A 6,792-nucleotide genomic window follows, 5' to 3' on the forward strand; every position below is an offset into this window, starting at 1 on the left:
ATCAGAAAAACGAACCCTCAAATGCACTATTGCATTTTGTAAGTTGTCTGCAGGTGGCTTGTTGTGAATGCACTCAAATATCAAGTCATTATCAGGTTATGTAAACTGCGTTCTAATACYCAACGTAGAAGGATTTGTCTTAATGTACAGTRTATGAAAGTGATGCTATRRAAAKRATTMTTTCACATTATCAAGCTCACTGTGACTGACAAATCACTGCCTATTACTGTGATTAAAAAGAGCATATGAAACATTGTTTTTCATGAGGCCTACCTGTGCGCCTTCCTTTAAGCACCTCTATTTGAACACCTCTCCTGTCCTCGATCCATACCACATACAGCCATTTGCGGATCTTTTCAGTGTCCATGTGAAAGATGGTTATTGCGAGGACGGAACATTTGTTGACTTAAAAAGAAAAATGTTAACACCCATGTCAAATGAAGGCCTGCAAAGCTTACAGATTTAAGTCTAATAGCATGAGATGAAAGTAGACAAACATCAGAGTGTGCAATATGAAGTGGACATTCTGAACCTTGTTTGAAGTCACTAGGTCACATGACCAAGGAGCTATTGAAATTCTGAATTGACAAATTAATGTAAAACCATATGAGATGAAAATGGACAAACTAAAGGGTGTGCAATGTGTAGACCCACTGAGTGGACATTCTGAACCTTGTTTGAAGTCAGTAGATCACATGACCAAGGAGCTATTGAAATTTGAATGTAAAAAAAAGTTTGTACTTTGTTTACGCTCCCTAACTAATTCAACAAAATTATGCTCACATTTCCACATGTTTATTAACTTTGGAAAGCGAATTAATGTCCAAATCGTGAAAATAAGACCTGTGCAATGTTGTGGGCAATTTTTCCAACATCGTGACACTTATTTGGAGTCTGTGGCTCAAGTGGTTTGAAAGCTATTGAGGTTTGAAAGCGYGAATATCCGTCGAATCTCCAACTTGAAACTGTCTTTACCTCGGTTGAAATAGACACCGTTTATCAAGTATTAAAATATAGACTGGACAACACAGGGAAGGGATGCAAGCCTAGCGAGTAAGTAATGTCAGGCAGTTGCTTGATGCTAAGTCAACTAGTTACTGTATTAACGTTAGCTAGCTGGCAATGCGTTATTAATATTATTATGATTATTATGAATTATTCATGATTATTATTTGACCATGCTTGTCACTTATGAATATTTTGAACATCTTGGCATAGTTCTGTTATAATCTCCACCCGGCACAGCCAGAAGAGGACTGGCCACCCCTCATAGCCTGGTTCCTCTAGGTTTCTTCCTAGGTTTTGGCCTTTCTAGGGAGTTTTTCCTAGCCACCGTGCTTCTACACCTGCATTGCTTGCTGTTTGGGGTTTTAGGCTGGGTTTCTGTACAGCACTTCGAGATATTAGCTGATGTACGAAGGGCTATATAAAATAAACTTGATTTGATTTGATTTAATATCATTATTTTTCTATTTGCATAACGTTACCTGGCTGGAGTGGCCATTCTTGACGTCCTGCTTCTGCTTCCTCTTGGCATTTTCAATTGATAAAGCTAGCTAGTGAAATATAACAAGAAAATGCCTTTGTGTTTGAAGAAAGCGACTCAGACACATTAGCTACTGTACTATGTCTAATCGACCTTCGTAGGAATAAAAAAAGACTGGTGTTCCAGAACTAACTACCGTGTCACATATTTTGTGCGTGTAACTTCCGGTGAGATGACGACTCGCTTTGAATCTTTTGAAATCTGTTGTCATATGTAACGTTTTATAATCATGACTCCATGCCAAAAACGTTACGGTATGTAAAGCTAGTACATGACATTAAGTATCCTCTGATATACACTACATGATCAAAAGTATGCTCGTCGGACATCAAATTCCAAAATCATGGGCATTATGGAGTTGGTCCCCCATTTGCTGCTATAATAACAGCCTCTGCTCTTATAGGAAGTTTTTTCATTAGATGTTGGAACATTGCTGCAGGAACTTGCTTCCATTCAGCCACAAGAGCATTAGTGAGGTCGGCACTGATCTCCACAAACCATTTCTGTATGGACCTCGCTTTGTGCACACTGTTGCCACAAAGTTGGAAGCACAGAATTGTCTAGAATGTAAATTGTATGCTGTAGTGTTAAGATTTCCCTTCACTGGAACTAAGGAGCCCGAACCATGAAAAACAGCCCCAGACCATTATTCCTYGTCCACCAAACGTTACAGTTGGCACTGCATTCGGGCATGTAGCGTTCTTCTGACATCTGTCAAACCCAGATTCATCCTTTGGACTGCCAGATGGTGAAGCATGATTCATCACTCCAGAGAACGCATTTCCACTGCTCCAGAGTCCAATGGCGGCTAACTTTACACCACTCCAGTAGACCTTTGGCATTGTGCATGGTGATCTTAGGCTTGTGTGCAGCTGCTTGGCCATGAAACCCATTTCATAAGGTCTTGATGAACAGTTCTTGTGTTGATGTTGCTTCCAGAGGCGGTTTGGAACTCGGCGTAGGGAGTGTTGCAACCGAGGGACAGACGATTTTTACGCGCTTCAGTACTCAACGGTCTCGTTTCTGTGAGCTTGTGGCCTAACACTTCGCGGCTGACCCGTTGTTGTTCCTAGACGTTTCCACTTCACAATAACAGAACTTACAGGTGACCAGGGCAGCTCTAGCAGGGCAGGAATTGACAAACTGACTGGGAAAGGTGGCATCCTATGACGGTGCCACATTGAACGTCACTGAGCTCTTCAGTAAGGCCATTCTACTATCAATGTTTGTCTATGGAGGTTGCATGGCTGTGTGCTCAATTTTATACACATGTCATCAATGGGTGTGGCTGAAATAGCCAAATCCACTAAATTGAAGGGGTGTCCACATACTTTTGTAGATGTAGTTTATGTTTTGTGGTTTTAGCATATCAAGTTTTTCGAGCGCTAAAAAAAATCTACACTCCAGTGCCAGTGAAGTAATGGAAATGTTTTTATCTTTTTCCACTAGATGTTCCCCTTGGACTTTGAAAATCAGTTTCTGTAAGTGTGTGAAACGCATTCAAGATTTTTTGGGGGGGGAGTAACAGTGCATTTGTATTTTCAATGTCATTAACTTGAAATGGAAGAAGTAGTAGTTTTGCATTATAAAATCTGTAAACCTCTGAAGGGCTTTTGTTTAAAAGTGGAAAATAATTCATTCTACCCTACGTAGGCCAAGATTTGTTTTTAAGTCAATTAAATAAAACATTGAACCTAATGGGTTGGAGGAGTTGGTGGTGGAGCAACCTGGATGTAACATAGTAAAAGAAAATCAGATGACTGAAATTAGTATATGTTACGTATGGTATGTATTTTATTATTATACCTTACAGTGAAATGCTTACCTACGAGCCCCTAACCGACATGAAGTTTAAAAAAAATACAGATAAGAATAAGAGATAAAAGTAACAAGTAATTAAAGAGGAGCAGTAAAAAATAACAATAATATACAGGGGTGCCGGTACAGAGTTCAATGTGCGGGGGCACCGGTTATTTGAGGTAGTATGTACATGTAGGTAGAGTTAAAGTGACTGTGCAAAGATTGACAACAGAGAGTGGCAGTGGTGTGGAGGGGGGGGGGGGGGGGGGCAGCAATGTGAATAGTCTGGGTAGACATTTGGCTAGATGTTCAGGAGTCTTATGGCTTGGGGTAGAAGCTGTTAGAAGCCTCTTGACCTAGACTTTGGCGCTCCTGTACCGCTTTGCCATGTGGTAGCAGAGAGAACAGTCTATGGACTAGGTGGCTGGAGTCTTTGACAATTTTCAGGTCCTTCCTCTTGACACAAGCCTGGTATAGAGGTCCTGGATGGCAGGAAGCTTGGCTCCAGTGATGTACTGGGCCGTTCGTACTACCCTCTGTAGTGCCTTGCGGTCGGAGGCCGAGCAGTTGCCATACCAAACAGTGATGCAACCAGTCAGGATGCTCTCGATGGTGCAGCTGTAGAACCTTTTGAGGATCTGAGGACCCATGCCAAAACTTTCCAGTCTCCTGAGGGGGAATAGGTTTTGTCGTGCCCGCTTCACGACTGTCATGGTGTGCTTGGACCATGTTCGTTTGTTGGTGATGTGGACACCAAGGAACTTGAAGCTCTCAACCTGCTCCACTGCAGCCCCGTCGAGGAGAATGGGGGCGTGCTCGGTCCTCTTTTTCCTGTAGTCCACAGTCGGTGATCAGGCCTACCACTGTTGTGTCATTGGCAAATTTAATGATGGTGTTGGAGTCGTGCCTGGCCGTGCAGTCATGAGTGAACAGGGAGTACAGGAGGGGGCTGAGCAAAAACCCCTGAGGTGCCCCTGTGTTGAGGATCAGCGTGGCGGATGTGTTGTTACCTACCCTTACCACCGGGGGGCGGTCCGTCTGGAAGTCCAGGATCCAGTTGTAGAGGGAGGTGTTAAGTCCCAGGGTCAGCTTATTGATGAGCTTTGAGGGCCCTATGGAGTTGGACGCTGAGCTGTTGTCAATGAATAGCATTCTCACATAGGTGTTTCTTCTGTCCAGGTGGGAAAGGGCAGTGTGGAGTGCATCTGTGGATCTGTTGGGGCAATATGCAAATTGGAGTGGGTCTAGGGTTTCTGGGTTGATGGTGTTGATGTGAGCCATGACCAGCCTTTCAAAGCACTTCATGGCTACAGACGTGAGTGCTATGAGTCGGTAGTCATTTAGGCAGGTTACCTTAGTGTTCTTGGTCACAGGCACTATGGTGGTCTGCTTGAAACATCTTGGTATTACAGACTCCGACAGGGAGAGGTTGAAAATGTCAGTGAAGACACTTGCTAGTTGGTCAGCGCATGCTCACAGTACACGTCCTGGTAATCCGTCTGGCCCTGCGGCCTTGTGAATGTTGACTTGTCTAAAGGTCATACTCACATCGGCTGCGGAGAGCGTGGTCACACTGTCTTCCGGTACAGCTGGTGCTCTCATGCATGTTTCAGTGTTATTTGCCTCGAAGCGAGCATAGAAGTAGTTTAGCTCGTCCGGTAGGCTCGTGTCACTGGGCAGCTCTCGGCTGTGCTTTCCTTTGTAGTCTGTAATGGTTTGCRGRCCTTGCMAMATCCGAAGAGTGTCAGAGCCRTTGTAGTAAGACTCGATCTTAGTCCTGTATTGATGCTTTGCCTGTTTGATGGTTCGTCGGAGGGCATAGCGGGATTTCTTATAAGCTTCCGGGTTAGAGTCCTTCTCCTTGAAAGCGGCAGCTCTAGCCTTTAGCTCAGTGCGGATGCTGCCTGTAATCCATGGTTTCTGGTTGGGGTATGTACGTACGGTCACTGTGGGGACAACGTCATTGATKCACTTATTGATGAAGCCAATGACAGAWRTCATTGTACACATTCCTCAATGCCATTGGAGGAATCTCGGAACATATTCCAGTCTGTGCTAGCAAAACAGTCCTGTAGCTTAGCATCTGCTTCATCTGACCACTTTTTTTATTGGATTGTAGTTACTGGTGCTTCCTGCTTTAATTTTGCTTGTAAGCAGAATCAGGAGGATATAATTATGGTCAGATTGCCAAATGGAGGGCGAGGAGAGCTTTGTATGCATCTCTGTGTGTGGGTATAGGTGGTCCTTCTTTTCCTCGTTTGCACATTTTAACATGTTGATAGAAATGAGGTAAAACAGATTTAAGTTTCCCTGCATTAAAGTTCCCAGCTGCCTCTGTGTGGTCGTTTTCTTGTTTGCTTATGGCGGAATACAGCTCATTCAATGCTATCTTGGTGCCAGCATCTGACTGTGGTGGTATGTAAACAGCTACAAAGAATATAGATGAGAACTCTCTTGGTAGGTAATGTGGTCTGCAGCTTATCATGAGAAACTCTACCTCAGGCGAGCAATGGCTTGAGACTTCCTTAGATATCGTGCACCAGCTGTTGTTTACAAAAATACATAGACCGCCAGCTGTATGTTGATATTGTCGTCGTTCAGCCACGACTCTGTGAAGCATAAGATGTTACAGTTTTTAATGTCTCGTTGGTAGTTTAATCTTCCCAATAACTCTGCCATTTTATTGTCCAAATATTGCATGTTTGCGAGCAGAATTGCGGGGAGTGGAGGTTTATTCAATCGCTGCCTACTCCTCAGAAGCAGCCCGCCCTCCCTTTCTCACCTCCTCTTCACGCAGATCACTGGGGTCGGTTCCGGAGGGAGCCGTATGTATATCCTCCGCCTCGGGCTCGTCAGAGTTGTGAAAGAAGAAAAAGGATCTTGCTAAACGGGTGAGTAATCACTGTCCTGATGTCTAGGAGTTATTTTCGGTCATAAGAGACGGTAGCGGCAACAATATGTACAAAAATAGTAAAAAAATAAGTTACAAACAAAAAAAGCACAATCGTTTGGGGGCACGTAAAACGTCTGCCTTCTGCTCTGGCRCCATTTCTCCTAACCYGGACAACACTGGGCCAATTGTGCGCCGCCTCATGGGTCTCCCAGTCACGGGCCAGCTGTGACACAGACTGGGATCGTACCTGGGTCTGTAGTGACGCCTCAAGCACTGTGATGCAGTGCCTTAGACTGATGCGCCACACGAGGCCCCCGCAAATAGATTTTAACAAACAATTTGTCCCCCAAAAAATGCATCCCTCCGTTGAATTTGAAAATCCTGATGTGGCCCTCAAGCCAAAAAGTTTGCCCACCCGTTATATATTAACGACCATGCTAARAATACTTGTCTATGAAAACAGATTATTCTGTAGGAATCTTATCAATTTTACAGTTACAAAGTAACATAAAATTAAAGCCACCAAAACAGGAGAAGATATAATAAGGGATGA

General features: G+C 43.8%; 1 pseudogene; it reads right to left on the reverse strand.

Moving 5' to 3' along the window:
- LOC111982628 (coiled-coil-helix-coiled-coil-helix domain-containing protein 2-like) overlaps nucleotides 1-1,678 on the reverse strand; it is an 11,434-nt pseudogene extending 9,756 nt beyond the window's left edge.
- Between the last annotated feature and the right edge of the window lie 5,114 nt (nucleotides 1,679-6,792).

Source organism: Salvelinus sp. IW2-2015, linkage group LG22 (genome assembly GCF_002910315.2).
Source record: "Salvelinus sp. IW2-2015 linkage group LG22, ASM291031v2, whole genome shotgun sequence".
NCBI lineage: Eukaryota > Metazoa > Chordata > Actinopteri > Salmoniformes > Salmonidae > Salvelinus > Salvelinus sp. IW2-2015.